Raw genomic sequence first — 20,444 nt, 5'->3', positions numbered from 1 at the left:
TCTCATGGACTTGTTTTAATTTTCTTCTGCTTCAACTTAAGCTTGCATATGAGCAGTTAATGGTCTGTTCCTCAGTCGGTGCCAGTCTTGCTCTGACTGATGATGTTGAGTTTTTCTATCGTCTCTTTCCACAGATGTAGTTGATTTGATTCCTGTGTTTTCCCTCTGGTGAGGTCCAGGTACATAGTTGCCATTTGTGTTGCTGAAAAAGGCTTTTGCAATGAATAAGCTGTTGATCTTGCAAAATTCTGTCATGTGATCTTTGGCATCCTATCACCAAGGCCATATTTTCCAACTACTAGTTCTTCTTTGTTTCCAACTTTTGCATTCCAATCAACAGTGATTATCAATGCATCCTGATCACATGTTCGATCAATTTCAGACTTCAGAAGTTGGTAAAAGTCTTCAATTTCCTCATCTTTGACATTAGTGGTTGGTGGGTAAATTTGAATAATATTTGTATTAAGTGGTCTTCCTTGTAGGCATGTGGATATTATCCTATCTCTGACAGTGTTGTACTTCACGATAGATCTTGAAATGTTCTTTTTAACAATGAATGGAATGACATTCCTCTTCCATTTCTCATTGCTGGCATAGTAGACCGTATGATTGCTATTCAAAATGACCAATACCAGTCCATTTCAGCTTAATAATGCCTAGGATATTGATCTTTAAGCCTTCCATTTCATTTTTGATGACTTCCAACTTTCCTAGATTCATACTTTATACATTCCACATTCAGATTATTAATGGATGTTTACAGCTGCTTCTTCTCATTTTGAGTCATGACACATCAGCAAACGAAGGCCCAGAAAGCTTTACTCCACCCAGGTTGTTAAGGTCGACTCTACTTTGCGGAGGCAACTCTTCCCCCGTCGTATTTTGAGTGCCTTCCAACCTGAGGGGCTCATCTTCCAGCACTATCTTAGACAATGTTCTGCTGCTATTCCTAAGGTTTTCACTGTTGAATGTTTTCAGAAGTAGACTGCTATGTCCTTCTTCCTAGTCTGTCTTAGTCTGGAAGCTCTGCTGAAACCTGTCCACTGTGGGTGACCCTGCTGGTATTTGAAATAGTGGTGGCTTAGCTTCCAACATCACAGCAACATGCAAGCCACCACGGTATGACAAACTAACAGACACGAGTGCCTCCTGATAACACGTCTAAAGTAAGTGGGAGGAAGTCTTGCCATTCTCACCTCTAAGGAGCATTCTGGCTGGACTTCTTCCAGGAGAGATTTGTTCATTCCAGCTTTTCTTGATGATGGTAAACTCGCCTTTGAAATACGCACGCTGATTCATAATCCCACAAGCACTGAGAGTTTGGTCAGACTTCTGATTTTTTGGCAATCTGTTGGACAGGTATGAAATAGCATCCTATTGCTGTTTTAATCTTCCTTTCTCTCTTTATGGAGTCCTGGTTGCCCAGTGGTTAAGAGCTCTGCTGCTAACCAAGAGGTCAGAAGTTCGAATCCACCAGCTGCTCCTTGGACACCCTATGAGGCAGCTCTACTCTGAGTCAGAATCCAGTTGAAGCCATTGAGTTTTTTTTTGGTTCTCTCTTTGTAAGTGAGGTTGAACACATCCTCACGCGTTTATTGACCATCAGCTTTCCTTCTGTGAACTGCATGTTCACATCCTTGCACATTTCTAAAATTTATTTGCTTTTCCTTATTGATTTGTAGGAAACACTAATTAAGAGCACCATCAATGCAAGGTGATGTCCGTTTTCTGTTTAAATTGCTAGCAGCTATCTCGTTTAAAGGAGAGAGAGCAAAGGCTAATGGAAGATGTCAGGTGGAGCTCCAGATACAACTTTGGTCACTTCTTAAGTTTCCCGTGCAAATCATACACTAACCATTTTTGTGCATTATTTAACCAATTTTGAAATACGTGATTATAAAAAGTAAGGCCAAATTTAAAAATCAAAGAAACAAAAAATTGTTCCTATTTGAAATTAAATCCTATGGTATCCTCAAGTTGATGTGACTCATCTTGCGTTTACAAATATAATAACAATCAAGTAAAATCAACTAAATGCAGAAGGTTAGCAACTTTCTATACGTTTCTTCATGGTAACCTTATTTTACTTTGCAGAACTTCACTGTTTCTTTTTTTTGTGCGTGTGTGTGTGCCTTTTTTAGGGCAAAAAAATGAAGAAACAATGACGACATAAAGGAGCAGAAATTAGAGATTTCCCCAGTCAGCTAAATTTTGTATTATTTCTTTTTTGTGGTCTTTAAGAAAATGAAAATCTCTGGAAATTATTTAATGGAAGAAATTCTTTTTTGTGTTTGATGTAGTACTTCTGTTACTGTCACTGTTTTATGACTTAAAAAGAAAGACACATTTTCGTATTTAAACTGAGAGGAATCAATTTCTTTAGAATGCTGGAAAATCCTTGTGCTTAAACAATTAGAAAATCTCATTTATGTTATGGATGTTTCTTAGAAAATTTTTGGTAGCGGCCCAAAGACAGCTGTAGCTCCATTTATAATGGGAAAGATTGTATTGCCTTGGTGAATGAGGCCTATTGCTTTAAGTAATAATGGGCTTTTTCTTGGCCTCGTAGTGTAAATGGGATTTTTAAGCACTGCAAAACAGAAACTGAACAGACATGTGTTACACTGCTTAAATCCGGGCTCTAATTCTGTTTCCAGGGACTGGCTGTATTGCTCCAAGACATGCCTAAAGTCTGTAGGATCCTTGTCTATTAGGTCAGTGATTCTCAATCTTTCCGTGTTCCCCCAGGCTCTCAGTCTACTCCTCAGTCATGGTTCTGCCCATGTCTCTGCGTTAAGCCTGTCATTAGGAAATGCAGCCATTGCAGAAGCACAGTGAACACCAGGCAACACCTTGCTGACCAGGGCAAGTGTGATGGTTAACATTATGTGTCATCTTGGCTAGGCTGTGATTCTCAGTGGTTTGGCAGACATTGCTCTTCCATAATATAATAAAATGTAATCACTTTCCATGTTGTGAGATGATGTGATCAGTTGAAGGGGGCATTTCCCTGGGGATGTGGCCTGGCTCCAGTATATAAATGGGTGTTCTGGCAAAGCTCTCTCTCAGCCATACACTCATCTCATCACCTGACCTCTGCTTCCTGGGACGTAAGCCTGCAGAAGTCTCAGCCCTGCTGCCTGACATACAGATTTTGGGTTCTTCAGCTCCCGCAATGCCAAGAGCCAGCAGAGGTCTCCAGCCTGCCACCTGACCCATGGACTTGGAACTTGCGGGCCTCCACAATTGTGTGAGCCATTTCCTTGAAATCTCTCTCTTTCTCTCTCTCTCTCTCTCTCTCTATATGTCACTGGTTTTGTTCCTCTAGAGAACCCAGATTAAGAAAGCAAGCAAAAAGAGCACAGCACAGATATTCTCTTAGGTTGGTCAGGCAAAGGAAAGATTTGGAGAAATATCTTCTGCCCAAGATAACCTCTTACATGACAAAAGGTGCCAGGAGGATATTGGAAACAGAGAAGGTCAATAAAAGAAGATCTATCCTACTTTCCAGTGGACTTTGAGAATAGAAGGATGGGAATTCTTAGGAACTATCATGACTTCTCCTAATTCCCCTCATTGAACTCTTTTTTTTTTTCCTCTGATTTTTGTTTGGAAACCAGTTGTTTTAGATTGAATTGTGTCCCCCTAAAAGATATGTTGAAGTTCCAGCCCCCCAGTACCTGTGAGTGTGGCTTTGTTTGGAAGTACGATCTTTGATTATGTTTTCAGTTAACATGAGGTCTTACTGGAGTAGGGTGTGTACTAATCTGTTCTGAGTGACATCCTTACCACAGAGAAGAGATGGAGAGATAAACATAAGGAAGACAACCATGTGAAGATAGAGGCAGAGATTTGGAGTGATGCTTTTACAAGCCAAGGAATGCCAAGGAGTACCTGCAAGCACCAGAAACTAGGAGAGGGACATGGAACAGATTGTCCCTCAGAGCCCTCAGAAGGAATCAGCACAGCCAACACCCTGATTTTAGACCTTAGCCTCTAGAACTGTGAGACAATAAATGTTTGTTCTTATAAGCCACCCGATTTATGGTATGTTGTTACATCAACCCTAAGTAACTAATACACCATGCTTCAGAAATGTGGAACCGTGAAGAGTCTTAGAAGAAATACAACCATAACGCTCCTTAGAAGCTAGGATAGCAAGACTTCGTCCTGCTTACTTTGGACATGTCATCAGGAAAGATCAATTGCTAGAAAAGGACATCATATTTGGTAAAGTAGAGGGTCAGCAAAAATGAGTAAAACCCTCAATGAGATGGATTGACACAAGAGCCACAACAATGGACTCAAACGTATCAAAGGCAATGGGGATGGCACAGGACTGGGCACCATTTCTTCTGTTATCCATCTGATCACCATGAGTCAGAGCCAACTCCGCAGCAACTAGCAACAGCAACAATATTGCCTCGTATCAAGGCTGGCTCTTCTCACCACCTAAGAAGGCCATAGTATCCTACCAAATTTTGCCAAGTCGCCCTTCTTGGCTTAATCTTAAATCAAAACTTCCAACTCTCTCTTTCTAGGCTCCTGCTTCTAGCTACTCGTTTATAGTTTCTGGCCATCTTGTCACTATCTTGCCACACTGTCCTAACTAGTTTCTGGACTGCTATGTTCCAAAACAGGAACACACAGGGCACTGTGTTCGGCTTACTCTTCCAAATACCACACCAGTTTCTCTGAAGGCTTAGGGGAATGCCAATGGCTACAACAATGCTTGGCACAGAACAGGACCTTAATAAAAATTTGTTGAATGAATTCATGTACAGTGGAAGAAAATTACTGTATGTGGAGTGAAGAATTAACCTTTCCTAAAGACAGCCCTGAATGTGCAGAGGTTAAGCACTAAGTGCTAACTGAAAGGTTGGTGGTTCAAACCCACCAGCCACTCCATAGGAGAAAGATGTGGTAATCTGCTCCCGTAAAGATTACAGCCTTGGAAACCCTATGGGGAAGTTATAACATGATCTATAAGGAATCAACTCAATAGCAACAAGTGTTTTTTTTTGTTTGGAAAGAGAGGCCTGGTCTTTGCCGTTGGCTACAGGGAGGTGATCTCTAGGCCCCTGGAATGTCATGCCTGTTAGGATTGTCTTTGTCTGGGGGCCTTGGTCACTGGACAGTTTAACAAAGTGATTTATGATTGAGGCCTTTGTAACATTCCAATTTTGTTCCAATCTCAGGAGGAACTGGAGACTGAAGACATAGTCTGACTGCTGGGAGGCTCTAGAGACTAATGGTCAGCCATGTGGACAGCCCTGGACACCAAAGGCTCCGTGTGCTTCCCTGGCTGGCAACGCTTTATCCATATTGTCCCACATCTTCGGCAGGGAAGGTAACGCCGTCCAGGTCTCCACAAGGAGAGGACAACTGGGAGCTCTGCCTTTGAACCCCTCTCAGACTTCACCCTATGCCTGGTTCTAATGTGTTCCCTTTTGTCTAAACAAACATGACTATGACTATAATGGGGTCCTGGTGGCACAGTGGGTAGTCAGAAATGGAAAGATAGAGACAAAAGGAGCAAAATTATTCTATAATTATGTAATAAGAATATTCTGTTTTCTCTTGGCTGCTCAAGAAGAAAAGAGATTTGAGGAGACAGTCTAGACTCAGAGAAGATGGGTGGTAAGATGAAAATAAAGATCTCCGAAAGGGTCCAACGACATGGTGGTCAGCTGGCACCTATAGACTGAGCAGATCAGTACGGTTGTCCCTTTAGCAGAAGTACCTAATAATGAACTGTCAGACTGGTGAGGTCTGAGACTCGATTTTAAATTTTCTAATATGTACAGTGCAATGAGTTAGGGAAAACGGTCCAGTCTGAGCGAACAGTTTTCCACAAAACGGCTCTCATTTCAGACTCCAGCCACACATCTGGGGGTCCCTATGGGGCAGTTCTACTCTGTCCTATATGGTTGCTATGAGTCGGAATCGACTTGACAGTGACGAACTTGGTTTTTTTCTTTTAGGACCACCCTCGTCTCAGACCAGCTGGCTACCAATTCAGTGCTTCCCCCAACTACCCCCAGCTTGGATAATTCACTAGGATGACTCACAGAACTCACTGCAAACTCATAGTCATGCTAAAAAAGCAAAACAAAACAAAAACAAACCTGTTGCCATTGAGTTGATTCCAACTCATAGTGAACCTATAGGAGAGAGTAGAACTGCCCCGTAGGGTTTCCAAGGAGCAGCTGGTTGATTCGAACTGCTGACCTTTTGGTTAGTAGCCGAGCTCTTAACCACTGCACCACCAGGGCCCCAGTGTTAAAAAGCAAACCAAACCCGTTGCCATCGAGTTGATTCCAACTCATAGCGACCCTACAGGATAGTGTTGTAAAGTGCCATTTAAAAATTGATTTCTATGAAGATGATTGTACTACCATTTTCCAAACAAAGAAATCGAGGCTTGCAGTATAACTCCCCTTAGGACAGCACACATCCTCCGGACGGCTCTGCACGAAGATGTCCACCTGGGGAAGTGAGAGAGGACACTTACTTTTTAACTGCAGTTTGTCTCCTCTGTTCTCGTTTCTCTAAATGAACAAGTGGGCGATGTACGAGAGGACGCAGCTGGAATGATTACCATTTGTTCTGCCGACAGCAAGCCCTGTACTCCATCTATTCTGAAGCAGGGGAGAATTTGGAAGCATAAAGTTTACACTGACTACGAGGCAGTTTGACCACCGTAGTTCCTTTTGTGAACACACGCCATCGTGGCTAATCTGCTTTGTGGGACTCAGAATTGCCTCATTTCCCTGAATGCCCAGGCTCTCTGCTCACTGGGAGAAGACCTTCTCCACTTACAGAGAACCTTTAGAATAATCAAGCAATTAAGTCATTTGAGCACCAAGCCTCTTTTCCTACGCTGTTGAAAGAATTGTCAAAATACCACTTTTATCATAATTAAGGTTTTTCAAAATACCAAGATATTCATTGTGAATGCTTCCTCCCACGTTCCATCACAACACAGGCCTGCAGTACAGTGATGGTGAGATGCCCCCTCCCGCGCCACAGTTTAAAAAGAGGGCAGCTATTCTTCGCTGGCTGCTAACAGAAAGGTTAGGGGTTTGGACCCACCCAGCGGCTCTGCAGGAGAAAAGATCTGATGATCTGCGCCCATAAAGATTCCAAACCAAAGCAAACTCACTGCCATCTAGTCGATTCCAACTCACAGCGACCCCATAGGGTTTCCAAGGCTGTAAATCTTTACAGAAGCAGACTGCCACATCTTTCTCCTGCAGGCTGCTTGTGGTTTCGAACCACTGACCTTTCGGTTAGCAGTCAAGGCTTTAACCACTGCAGGCCATTCTACTCTGCCCTGTATGGTCGCTGCGAGTTGGAATGACTCCCTGGCACACGGCAACATTTTAACAGCCTCTGGTGGGCCTTTTAGGTCCTCTTTAGAAGACACTTCAAATCTGGAGAGGTTGCACTGCTGGGGTATTTTCAGAAGTGTGCTTTTTTTTTTTTTTTTTTAATTTCCTTCTTCTGTTTAAAGAGCAAGAAGGCTGAATTTAAGTATCTGTAGGAGGAGAATCTGGACTTAAACTCCTTTTCAAGCATTCTTTTCCAGGCTCCTTGTATTTCTTCCTAAAATATTTATATGAGTAAATACCTGCACTTATTTATCATAAAGAAAGTCTGGGATGATACAGTCAAACAAACTCATCTCTAAAAGATGATAATAACTCCCACCGGTACTGAGGTAGCTGTCATTTAAATTTAACCCTGTTATCAGGAGTAAGCAAATATTAGTGAAGGCGGTTTTTTTTTCCTTTGACTTCAGGAAATGGGCAAATCCAGCATCACGGAAATGATTCTTCAAGAAGCAGATTTAAAGCTGTTTGTTGAGACAGACTGAGGTTGTCTCTTTCACACGCAGCGGGGGCATGCTAAGCTCTGGGGAAAAGGAAATTCACTTTTTCCTTTTCTGCAATTAGTTGTTGTGCAAACTCATTCTTAAAAGCAGTTAACACGATTGGCAATTAATATTTGTCATTAGCTTACATGTTTACCACTTATACTCCCCGCTAGAGTGTAAGTTCCACCATTGTATTCCCAGCACGTAGTACACGTTGTTACTATTGTAAGCCGCAGAGTCTATTCCGCCTTACAGTGACCCTGTCAGACAGTGTAGAACGTCCCTATAGGGTTTCCTAGGCTGTGATCTTTACAGAGGCAGATCGCCGGGTCTTTTCTTCCACAGAGTGGCTAGTGGGTTCAAACCACTGACCTTTTGATTAGCAGCCGAATTCTTAACCATTGTGCCACCAGGACTCCTTACCTGGTATGTAGTAGACCATTAATAAATACCATATTTTTACTCAAATAATGCGTCCCTTCTACATTTGTTTGTTAACTGCACCCTCCCTGCATGAAGTATTTTCCTAAGTGCTGCTATGCCAATTTTTTTACATGTTGCTGTTAAAAAAAAAAAAAAAGAAAGAAAGAAAGCATAGCACGCTTATGAAAATACCTCATGGGGTGAGGGCGTGGTTAGCAAACAAACATAGACGGTCTGTGTTATTTCTGTAAAGTGTGGTATTTATCAAATAAATAGCTTTGTAGAACTTTCTAACACAGATAATAAGGAGCCCTGGTGGCGCAGGAGTTACAGCACTCTGCTGCTAACTGAAAGGTCAGTTGTTTAAACCTACCAGCTGCTCCAGTGGAGAAAGATGTGACAGTCTGCTCTGTAAAGATTTACAGCCTTGGAAACCCTATGGGGCGGTTCTACTCTGTCCTATAGGATTGTTAAGAGTCAGAATTGACTCTACTGCAGTAGGTTTGGTTTTTGTTTTTGTTTTTTTTGGACCATGGATATTAATATCATTCAAGAGGAAAAGATATACTCTCTGATTGGTATGTTCTGAGGGCTTTACGTGGATTCTTTCATTCAATGCTCACAAAACTTTAAAAGACAGGGTCTACTATTATTACAATTTTAGCAGGTAAGAAAGTGGAGGTACAGAGGAAAAGAAAAGGCACTCCAGAAAGGAAGAGTCAGTCTGTTAACCCAGCAATCCAACTCCAGGGTCCATTTAAACCATCGCACCAAGGGGGTGTGGTGGGTGCAGACTGCACCTGCCAACTCTATCAGAGGGGGTGACACTAAAATGACCCCTAGGTTTGTGGTGTTGCTGCTGGGGGAGGGGCCACCAAGGCAGTGGCATCACTAGGGTTGGCGTCATCTGTTACCCAGTGCGGTAACTCATCATCCCCCTCCCCCACTTCATCATCCACCAGTCAGAATGAGGGCCACTGGGCTGTGGTGCTCACCATTGGGCAGAGAGAAAGATCTCCACGTTAGCCAGTGGGAGAGGGGAGCAGTTGTGGGGAGCTGGCGGGGAGGACTGGAGCCACACCTCCCACGGGGGGGCTTTGGGGTCTGGCCCTGCCCACCTTAGGCAGGGGGGTGGTGACACCATGAGAAACCCCACCGGGTGACACCAACCCTAGTGACGCCACTGCATCACTCTATACTGTCTCTGTGGTCAGAGATACGACTGTGAAAAGTAATGCATATGGCAAGAAGTGGAGTCCACCTCAGAGTACCCCGGTTGCTCTTTCTTTAATGAGTAATCATTATATACAGGCAGCCTTTTCTTTGAACACTCCCAATATACACACAATTCAGTTGTCATGGTTTAGTTAAATAGCAGCAGTTCTCCAACAACTTGGTTTAAATTTCAGTGACCATCATATATTAATAATTGCCTGAAGTACAAGCGTCACTGAAATGTCTTCAGTTTATAAATTAGTCCATAAATAAAAATGTGCATCATGATCAGTGGCCAATCACATCACTTCTTCCAAAATCTATCCATGATTGTCTCTGTGCATCTGTTATTCAGGTCAGGCACAGACAGCAAAGCATGTAGTTGTGTTGCCTCCTTGTCCCCTGGTAATAAACTCACATGACATTTTACAAAAAAGGATAATCAAAACACAACCGTGTGTTGGAATTGGCCAACAGAGATGGCCAGCAAAGAGACTAAAAGTGATAGCACTGCAAGTGAAATTCGAATCGAACAAGTAGAATTACAGAAGACATAGTTGCCCGTGGGAATGTTGGCACTGCTGGTGTTCAAGGGACTTCAGATACAAACAGAGGAACTTAGTGAAGACGAACTTACCTACATAAATGAGGAAAGTGCTTGTGATGCAAAGGGTGAAGATGTCGCAGATAAAATTAAGCCAGCAAAAACACTTCACATTTAAGGAATTCTCAGAGATATTTCATGACATTGAAGGCACAAAGGATGCTATGTTGGCAGCTGGTCCAAACTTAGAAGGAGTGCGACAATTTGACAAGGCATAGAAAAGACGCTCACTCCATGTTATAAGTTTTACAATGAGAAGAAGAAAGCAAGCACCGTTCATGCTATTCTTGATATGTTTTTTTTACAAAGAAATGGGTTTCATTCTCAATGTTTCTAATGTTTTAAATAAGAGTATACTGAAATATTAGTTGTACTGTTTTCAATTCCTTATACATCTGTAACTGATAGTGGAGGATTTTAATATTTCAACAAATATATTTACAGGTCACAAACTATCATTATTTTCCCATTGATTATGAAGATTGTTTTCATGGCCTCGGCTTGCATGTGCAAAACAAGGACTGCTTGTAATCAAAAGAATTTCAAAAGCGAATGAGTGAGTGGTAAACGTGCTTCAACTACAAGACCCAAGCTCATGTGATTCAGAGTGTTGGCTGCCTTTTTGCTGCTCAAGCCCAGGAAAGCAGTTAAAGTTTTTAACACTAACTGGCTCTCAAATCCCACCGGGAAAGTTGATGGCAGGAAACAGGAAGGTGAAATGAGAAGAGGGCTAGCTTTGGAGAAACAAAACCTAAACCAAATACTGGCTCTTCAGCTCATCAATTTTGTAGCCCTGAACGCTCACTCAAAAGTTGAGGCTTTTTCCTTATCTGTAAAATGGGGATGAAAATATCCATTTTGTAAGATAGTTCTGTGTATGAGAAAAAAATATGCATGCGTGTGTGTGTGTGTTTATAATTAAATATCCAAATAAGTGTTCAAATGAAAAATCTCCTTGAAACATCTTTGAATCAGGATTCAAAGAATCCCACAGAACTCAGTTTGTTGCTACATCTTTTAAGCCTCCTTCAGTGTGTAGGGATTCTCACGATTATAAGGATGGTGTAGGATTGGGCCGTGTTTCATTCTGTTGTGGACCAAAGTCGCTGTAAGTCAGAACCGACTCGACGGCACCTAACAACAACAATTCTCACTCTATTTTTATTTTTTTCTTTACTTTTATGTGTAGTAAAAACAAAGTTGTTCGTACTATAGATTTGCCTATATTCTAGATTTTGCTAACTGCGTCCCCATAGTGTGATATAATATGTGTCTTTATTCCCTATATTTCCTGTAAACTAGTAGAGGTTTGATTAAATGTACTTTCAAATATTTGGCAAAAAATACACATAGCTGATGCTGTGTAATTCCTACTGCATAAAAACTGGATGTACGTGAAAAAGGAAAAAAAAAAAAAAAGACATTGTATATAGTGGCTGGCAGAGGCTAGATGCTAGGGAGCCAGCAAACTGTTATATTTTATGTAACCATAGTCAGAGCAGGAAAGAATCAAAACAGAACTTGTAAAAATAAAATGCCAATGGAGGTAGGAGAGTCCTTTCTCCTTCCAGGGCCAGGACACTCGGTGGCATCACTAGGATTGGCGCCACCCCCCACAGCATGCTAATGACCACAATATTGTGGCTAAAACACCAGAAAATTTGACAAAGTCCGTGACTATAAAAACACTGGCAGCAAGGAAAACAGCAGCGCGTGCTTGTAGCGGGCGCAGAAGAAACCGCCAGAGTCCGAGTGTCCCCGTAATTGGGTAATAATGACAGCTCCGCCCGAGCGCATTAGAAGGTTCAAAAAGTAAATTTGCATAGAGTTTTCGCCTTGTAGGTATATTGATACATATAAGCTGGACTTAAACGAGAAGTTTTTTTGTTTATTATAACTAACTACAGAGATAGTTTTGTAGAAAATAGTATATTTCTGCTGAAACACTGCACTACAATTTTATAGACAGTCATTTGGGTCTCACCCCCTCTGACGGTGTCAGCTGGTGCTGTCCGCACCTCCCACACCTCCCAGTGATGTCCCTGAGGACACTACTATTGACTGAGGGCCTAGTAGATACCAAGGAGCCCTGGCAGTGCAGTGGAAGGTCAGCTGTTCGACCCCACCAGCGGCTCTGAAGGAGGAAGACGTGGCAGTCTGTTCGCGTAAAGATTACAGCCTTGGAAACCCTATGGAGCAGTTCTGCTCTGACCTATAGGGTCGCTATGAGTCAGAATCGACTCAGTGGCAATGGGTTCTTTTTTTAGTAGCTATTCTGAACTTTCACAGACACATCTCATTCAATCAGTATAGCAACGTGGCAAGGCGTGGCAGAGAGCACTTCCAAATGCAATCTGCTGATTTCAGTGTCTTAGGACTTCCTTCCACAGGATACTGCCAGCTCTGGGTGATTGAGGTGATGTTAAAAGCTAGTTTTATCTATGGGACACATTAGATTTTCTAGTAAAAATTTCAGATATTTCAACAAGAATTTTCAAACTCTACAGTTTCTTTTCACATCTAATTGTTCTCTGATTCCACATTCATAAAAAATGTCCCTTGGCTTCTCTGCTTCCCCTTTTGTTTGAGCACAGTACAAAGAGAATCAAATTTTAATAACTACTACTATTGTGTGTTTACATGTAATGAGGCTATTTCCACGTTCTCGCAGGTGGTCTGGAATCGCTAAACACTGTTACAACCAGTCGTCAAGAGCGTAGAGCACCTCCACCAGCTTCTCTTTATCTCTATCAATAAAATATGGTTATTTTGATATTCATTTTTGTAATAAACTTTATGCTATGCTGAAACTTTGCTAGAATTGCAATTTGCTCATTTTTACCCCCAAAGGGAAGTAGGAAGGCAGGTTGCAATGGTGATAGCGCTCCTCGTTGAAGCTCAGTAGGTCCATTTGGGTGGACCATTAGCTGGGATCTAAATGAAAGTTGAGTGGACGGCAAAGTAGACTTAGAAATCATCTTGGCCCATGCTTATCTCTTAAGCTCACCTCCCACCACTCCTCCATACATTTTTATTCTTTTTCACTCTAATCACCTGAGTTAAATGTCCATTTTGCTGAGGCACCATATTCTTCCTTGTTTCTGTACCTGAGAATAACGTAATAGCCCAGGCAAAAAATACAGCAGCTTGGATTCAGGGAGTACCGGAGAGAATGGAGAGTGGGTATGACTGTTGTTGTTGTTAGTTGCCAAGGAGCTGGCTTCGACTCACGGCAACTCTATGTACAACAGAACAAAATACCGCAAGGTCCCCACCATCCTCATGATCACTGACGTGCTTGAGTCCATTGTTGCCTTCCAACCTAGGGGACTGATCTTCCAGCACTGTATCCAATAATATTCCGTGGTGACCCATAGGGTTTTCATTGGCTAAGTAGATTTCCAGGCCTTTCTTCCTTGTCTGTCTTAGTCTGGAAGCTCTACTGAAACCTGTCTACCATGGGTGACCCTGCTGGTATTGGAAATACTGGTGGCATGACTGGGAGAGAGGATAAAGAACCAGAATATTAGATCCTGCTCCCAGGGGCTGCCCATTGAAATCCTTTCCCGTGGAATAAAAGACCCTTTGCTATCTGCCCTGCATCTTTCTGCCTATCTTCATCTCCCACCAGCCCTATGAACCTCAGCCAAATTCTACTCCTTACATTTTGCCACTTGTTCCGTATTCACCTCCTTGTGGCTCTGTTCAGCTGCTATGCTTCTCCCCAAATCTTGCCTGCTCCATTCCCCAAAGCAAACGTCACCTTCCGTGATCACCCCTGGTAGAATTAAGTACTTCCTCCTAGTTGTTCAAAATATATTTCAGGTATGCTACAAAGGGATAAAAAAATTATTATTTTATTGCCGGCAAATATTTTATTGTTCCCCCTAAGGAAGAACTGTTTTTATTTAGCAAAATACACTGAAAATCTGAAGCTAACAGAAAGAAAGGCCTTATGGGGATGGGTTAGCAGGAACAACACAGAGACAGCGTAAACAATTCTCGCCTCAAAAAGGCATTGTGGAGCTAAGAGAAAGCAGCCAGGAGGGAGGCTGGGGAGATGGATTGAAAAGGTGGGAAAAGAGAAGATGGTGGGAGATGGGGATATAAGTTGCCAGACTTTTTTAGAAGTGAAAAGAATATTAATTCACCTGCCCTATGGTTAAAACCAAAACAAACAGACAAACCAGTTGTCATCAAGTCGACTTTGACTCATGGTGACCCCATGTGTTACAGAGTAGAACTGAGCTCCATAGGGTTTTCATGGCTGTGAACTTTCGGAAGCAGATCATCAGGCCTTTCTTCTGAGGTGCCTCTGGGTGAATTCTAACCACCAACCTTTCAGTTAGTAACCTCATGCTTAACCATTTCTGTCCCCTGGGGCCTCCTGCCGTGTGGCTATGAGTGCCATATCCCAGTGCCCTTGCTCTCACTTATCCCCAGTGACAGTCTGCTCCCGGTGATGGCACCGTGTGAGTGGATCTTTTGGAGAATGAAAGGGACAGATGTGTCCCATGTTTTGGTTGACACCATGGCTGAGAGAAAGGGACAGAGTTGAAAGAAAACGCATAGTGGAGAAAAAGAATTCCAAAGAAACTGGGTCACCAGAGTTGATAAGGAAATTTAGAAATACAAAGAGAAATATCATTGTTCCCACAGTCTAGATCCCTGCCTCCACTCCCTACTGTGAACTGTTTACTGGTATTTCCCCACGTGTAAAATTAGAGGGGTACACCAGATGGCCCCTCAGTGGCCTTTCAGCTTTAATGTTCTCAGAAGCTAATCTTTTCAATGAGCTTGGGGAAACCGATAAACATTCTCTCTTAGAGGAGAGAACTATTTGGTGATGTGAATCAACTCGATTAGACACAGAAGCTGACACACACAGAGACAGTCATTGAACACCTAGGTTAGAAAAAAAAATTAAGAGAAGTGTTCTCATGACCCCAAACAACGCACGTTCAGATTCTTCTGGCAGTTGCGTAGCGTCTGTTCTGAAAATTAAATTGTGTTTTGAAATTACTGCTTTAGTATATGCACAATGTGTGTCAGAACATTTATGTAATTATGTTAAAAAAAAAAAAAAAAAAGCTCCAGTGTCCATGGGTACCGAAAGGCAGCTATAAGCAAAAATACCAACTTTCCAGTCTCTCCGAACCTGGCGGTTTAGAGATGGTCAGCATAGCCCGGCTGGTGACAATGGATGTTGAGGGCTTGGTCCAATCAACTGGTTAAAACACAATTGTTTGGAAGGAAAATGTTCAATCGTTTCCATTTATCTGCCAGAGGCAATTATCTGATTACGTTTAAGGGACTCCAGTCACAAATGGTTCTTCTACCATTTAGATGAACAGGCGTGAGTTGGTTGGGTCTGCACCATTTAACTAACCACATTTGCGCCTGTTTGCAATGGAGTGACTGAGGCAAGGGGAGAGCAGACACTGCTGTAATTTCTAAAATGAGCGGACTTCAGGTGGTACCAACAATTAAAGCACTTGGCTGCTAACTGAAAGAGAGGAGGTTCAAGTCCACCCATAGATGCCTTGGAATAAAGGCCTGGGGATCTCCTTCCAAAAAATTAGCCTGTGGAGGGCCCTTCCACCCTGAAACACGTGGGTTTGTCATGATCTGGAATTGACTCAAAATCAAATGTTCGCTTGTTGTTGTTTTTCTACCTTAAAAAAAAAACAAAACCCGTTGTCATCAAGTCAATGACAACTCATAGCCACCCTATAGGACAGAGTAGAACTGTATCATAGGGTTTCCAAGGAGCGGCTGGTGGACTCAAACTGCTGACCTGTTGGTTTTCTTTTAGTCATATATTAAACGGGAGCCAGTGGGGTCCTGTACAGAACCCCTTAGGAGTGGTTATATAGTCTTTGGCCTCATGAGTAGGAGTTCAACCCACAGACTCTGGGGATGGCCGAGGTTCAAATCCTGGTTCCAACACTTATTAGCTGCGTGATTTTAGTTACTGCCTGCTTTGACTTATTCACACATAAGATGAGGATACTAATAGCTCCTAACTCTAAGGGTTGCTGTGGTGATTAAATGAATTGATACAGATGAAGAAGTAGAACCATGCCTAGCACATAGTAAGCACTCTGTAAATGCTATTTTGTCTGGAAGATTTTGTCACCAGGGAGGGCATTAATTAGGAAAAAAATAAGCAAGCATTTCTTTGTTGTAATATTGAAAGGGAGAAAAAGGGGGAGATTTAGAGATAATTTGATGTGATGGTAGGGTGGATGCCAAGCACCTAGGGAAACATAAAGGAGCTAATACATATAAGGAAGCTACTACATACCAGATGGAGTCCCTGGGTGGCAGAAACAGTTAGGTCTTTAACTACCAGCTGAAAGGTTGGTGGTTCGAGTCCACTCAGAGGCACCTTGGAAGAAAGGCCTGGTGATCTACTTCCAAAAAATCAGTCATTGAAAACCCTGTGGAGCACAGTTCTATTCTAACACACATGGGGTCATCATGGGTTGAAATTGACTCAATGGCACCTGATTATGTTCTAGACACTGGGCTAGGCACCTTACCTGGGGCAACTCATATAAGCTTTCCAACATCCTGAGAAGTAGTTAGTATTATAGGTGAGGGGATTGAGAGCTCAGGAATGCTAAGTCACTTAGTTGAGATCACAGAGCTAGTAAACGGGTGAGCCATGATCAGACTCAGGTCTGTAGACTCCAACCCCCTGGTCTTTGCACTGCAGAATGGTACCTCCTTCATGATAAGGCATGGAGATAGGGGCACTTAAGCCAGATGTCTACAGCAGAGGCTGTCAAAATTTTTGATCTCAGGACCTTACCCTCATGAAAAAATTATTAAGAATTCAAAAGAGCTTTGATTTATGTGGATGATAACTATCAATACAGAGCATATTAGAAACTATAAGAGAAATTTTTAAATATTTTTTATTTATTAATTTAAAACAGCAGTAATAAACACACGTTAACATAAATAGCATATTTATGAAAAATACCTATATTAACCAAAACAAAACACAGTAATGAGAAGAGTGGCATTGTTTTACATTTTTTGCAAATCTCTTTAATGCCTAGCTTAACAGAAGACAAATGGATTCTCACTCAATCCTTTGAATATGTTGTTTTGGTTGAAATATATAAAGAAAATCCAGCCTCACACCAATATGTAGGTGGAAAAGAAAGGAGTATTTTAGGAGATCTTTCAGATAATTGTGGGCTTTCTTCTTTGATACCACACCAAAATTCAACAAGTGATAGTTTCTTAATAATTAGTGGCCGTGTGGAATCTGAGACCATATCATCGAACTCTTCATATATGTTAAATTAAAAGCCATTGGTCTGTCTTCACTTGGAATAGATCTTTTACCCATGCTTGATTTTGTAACATCATGCACTGGCTATTTTGGGAAAATATTGGTTCACTCAGTTACGTAGAGCTTCCAAATGTTGACACATTTCTTTATTTAATATCAAAAACTAACATTTATTAATATGAGCACCAATCTCATCAGAAAAGTCATTGAGCATTGGGAAGCTACCAAACTCACAGTGGCAGATATAAGTTTTTCACAATTCTGATTTTCATGTGAAGTCTTGCACTTTATCATTGGAAACGAATATTATGAGTTGCTGTCCTTGAAATGGCAGACATATACTGCTGATTTTCAGAAAATGTCTGCCAAATACCAAAGTTTGAATAACCATAGTTTGTCTGTCAATCATTTTTCAAGTAAAAATTGTGGGGTTTTTTTTTGCAGCTAGTTCAGCTCGCAACTTGAACAATTGTGTATTTTTTGCAACTCAGTTGTGTGAGTGTATTTTCACAAGATAGCTGTCTTAGTTCTCTAGTGCAGCTATAACAGAAATACCACTGGTGGGTGGTTTTCACAAACGGATTTGTTTACTCTTAGTTTAGGAGACTAGAAGCCCAAATTCAGGGCACAAGCTCTAGGGGAAGGCTTTCTCTCTCTGTTGGCTCTGGGGGATCAGGGGTGGATTATCCAATAAACAAGGTAAGCACAGGCTTACTTGTACTTAATTCCTAATCTGTTTTTCACCACATCAAAGATTCTGCTTCTAGGTATGGCAGCATCTGTCTCTCTTCCAACCCCAACAGCACCTTTCTACAGAATCAAAGCCTCTTTCCAAATTTACAATCCCTGGCAGGGGCGGATGACCCAGGAAGCAAGGTAAGCATGGGTTTACTTGTGAACAATTTCACATGTGTTTCAGCAAAGATGTAGTGAAACCCATGTGAGATTGTTTATTATAGATTAGTAAGTAAGCACAAGTAAGCCCATGTTTACCTTGCTTATTAGGTCATTTGCCCCTGGGGAAGGTCCTTGTCTCTTTTCAGCTTCTGTTTCTTGGTTCCTTGGAGATCTCATGTGGCGTGGCACGTATCTCCCCTCATTTGCGCTTCCTTGCCTAACCTGCTCTTTTATAGCTGTGAGAGACTGAGGTAAGGCACACCCTGCACGAATACTGCCACATTAACATAACAAAGAAAACCATTACCAAATGGGATTATAACCACCGGTATAGGGGTTAGGATTTACAACACATATTTTGGGGGGACACAATTCAATCCATAACAACAGCTATGTATTTCGGTATGCAGAAATGCTTTATGTATACTTCCCATTTTATCATATAGAATATTTAAAAAATGTGCTTTTAGTAATCAAGATTCAAAAAAATACTAATAACAAATTTCACTGCTTCGTCAAGAACATTTTGAGGGAAACTAGAATTTTCTTTTTTCCTGCAAGTACTTGGAGGTATAGAATGTGAAGGGCATCAGTAGTTGCTGCCACTCTTTGCTTCGTGTAAAAGCGATAGCAGTTACCGGCACCATTAGTTTTGCACCGTCAGCACAAAGGTCAAGCAGTGAAAACGGCAAGTAACATCTTGGTAGTATCATGAAAATAGTTTTTGACTTCATGGAACCACTAAAAGGACGTTGGGGACCTCTAGGAATCACACTCTGAGAATCTGGTTCTAAAGGATTGTTGTTAGGTGTGCCACGTGACAGAGTAGAACTGCCCCATGGGTGTTCTAGGTTGTCATCTCTATGGGAGCAGATCGCTAGGTCTTTCTCCTGCGAAGTCACTGGGTGGGTTTAAACCGACAACCTTTCAGTTAGCAGCCGAGTGTTTAATAGTTGCACCACCAGGGCTTCTTTCTAAAGGATTACCTGAAAGAAATAATTAGAAAACTTGAGGCTAATGTTCAGATAAATGGTAAGCAGAAGGCCTGAATGCATATGATTTGACTAAATATAATGTTAAAGTGTTTTATTGGGAAGCAGTAGATCAATTATGCCAATAAAACCAGTGCCGCATGAGTCCTCAGTCTTTTCCAGTTGAGGAGTTTCTTTAGCTTCGATCAAAGACATAGAATTTTAATTGAAGTTCTATTTAAAAATGATTAATGGGAGGAAAACTTACCTTAAGAGAAAGACTCAACAGTACATGCCATCAATCTTCTGTTTCTGAAATTTTTGGTGAGAGCACATTTCATACAAAAGACCTAGGAAAGGAAAAGGAACAAGTGAGAATTAAATCACAAAGCACTACAGAGTTTTCTATCATCATCACCGTCAACATAATCACTATCATCGTCATCAATATTATTACTTGCTTGATAGTTCCTCATACTTAATTCTGATTTAAAATATCTCCACAGGCTGGTGTCACATGTGAAGAGCTTGAAAGTCACCATTCCCATCTTCACAACAAAAGAAAAAAAAAGCTGAAAACTGAAAATTGACAACTCTTGTTAGATTTATCATAGAATTGAGGTCACATGGCAAACCCCTGACCCCAAACCTGGAGATACAGGTGGTTTTTGTTGGTAGGTGCCATCGAGTCAGTTCTGACTCATAGCGACCCCATGTACAACAGAACGAAACATTGCCTGGTCCTGTGCCATCCTCACAATCGTTGTTATGCTCGAGCCCACTATTGCAGCCACTGTGTCAATTCATCTTGTTGAGGGTCTTCCTCTTTTTTGCTGACCCTCTACTTTACCAAGAATAATGCAGTAGATAAAGAAAAACCCAGTCTACCGTGACCAGCTGCTGGACGTAGCGTGGAGTATGAACACTTAAATGTTAATTGACTAATTGGTGGACGCTGAGCATGAACTAGCTCAGGAGACAAAATCTCCTGGCAGCCCAGGCTTAGGCAGAGTGCTACACTTCCATAAGTCTTATCCAGGAGCCCCACCAGTTTCTTACTGTGAAGATCGGAGAAAAGTCCCCTTGAGCTTCTGGCAGGGAGATGGGGAAAGTAACCTTCTGTAAATATATGTCATTTTCTCTCCT

General features: G+C 41.7%; 1 long non-coding RNA gene across 2 annotated transcripts in view; it reads right to left on the bottom strand.

Annotated features, from left to right (window-relative positions):
• Positions 1-20,444, bottom strand: part of LOC111819604 (uncharacterized) — a 48,153-nt gene that overhangs the window by 12,092 nt on the left and 15,617 nt on the right. Inside the window, exons 3-4 of one of the 2 annotated variants that reach the window (XR_002823182.1) lie at positions 19,567-19,648; positions 6,399-6,488 (exon numbers count right to left, since the gene is read on the bottom strand). This is a non-coding gene — a long non-coding RNA (uncharacterized LOC111819604). Of the gene's footprint in view, positions 1-6,355; positions 6,489-19,566; positions 19,649-20,444 lie in introns of those variants that run through there. The other variant, XR_002823181.1, reaches the window with a different exon arrangement.

The sequence above is a fragment of the Trichechus manatus genome, unplaced genomic scaffold (assembly GCF_000243295.1).
Source record: "Trichechus manatus latirostris isolate Lorelei unplaced genomic scaffold, TriManLat1.0 scaffold00013, whole genome shotgun sequence".
Lineage (NCBI taxonomy): Eukaryota > Metazoa > Chordata > Mammalia > Sirenia > Trichechidae > Trichechus > Trichechus manatus.
This window is presented reverse-complemented; position numbering and strand designations above follow the sequence as displayed.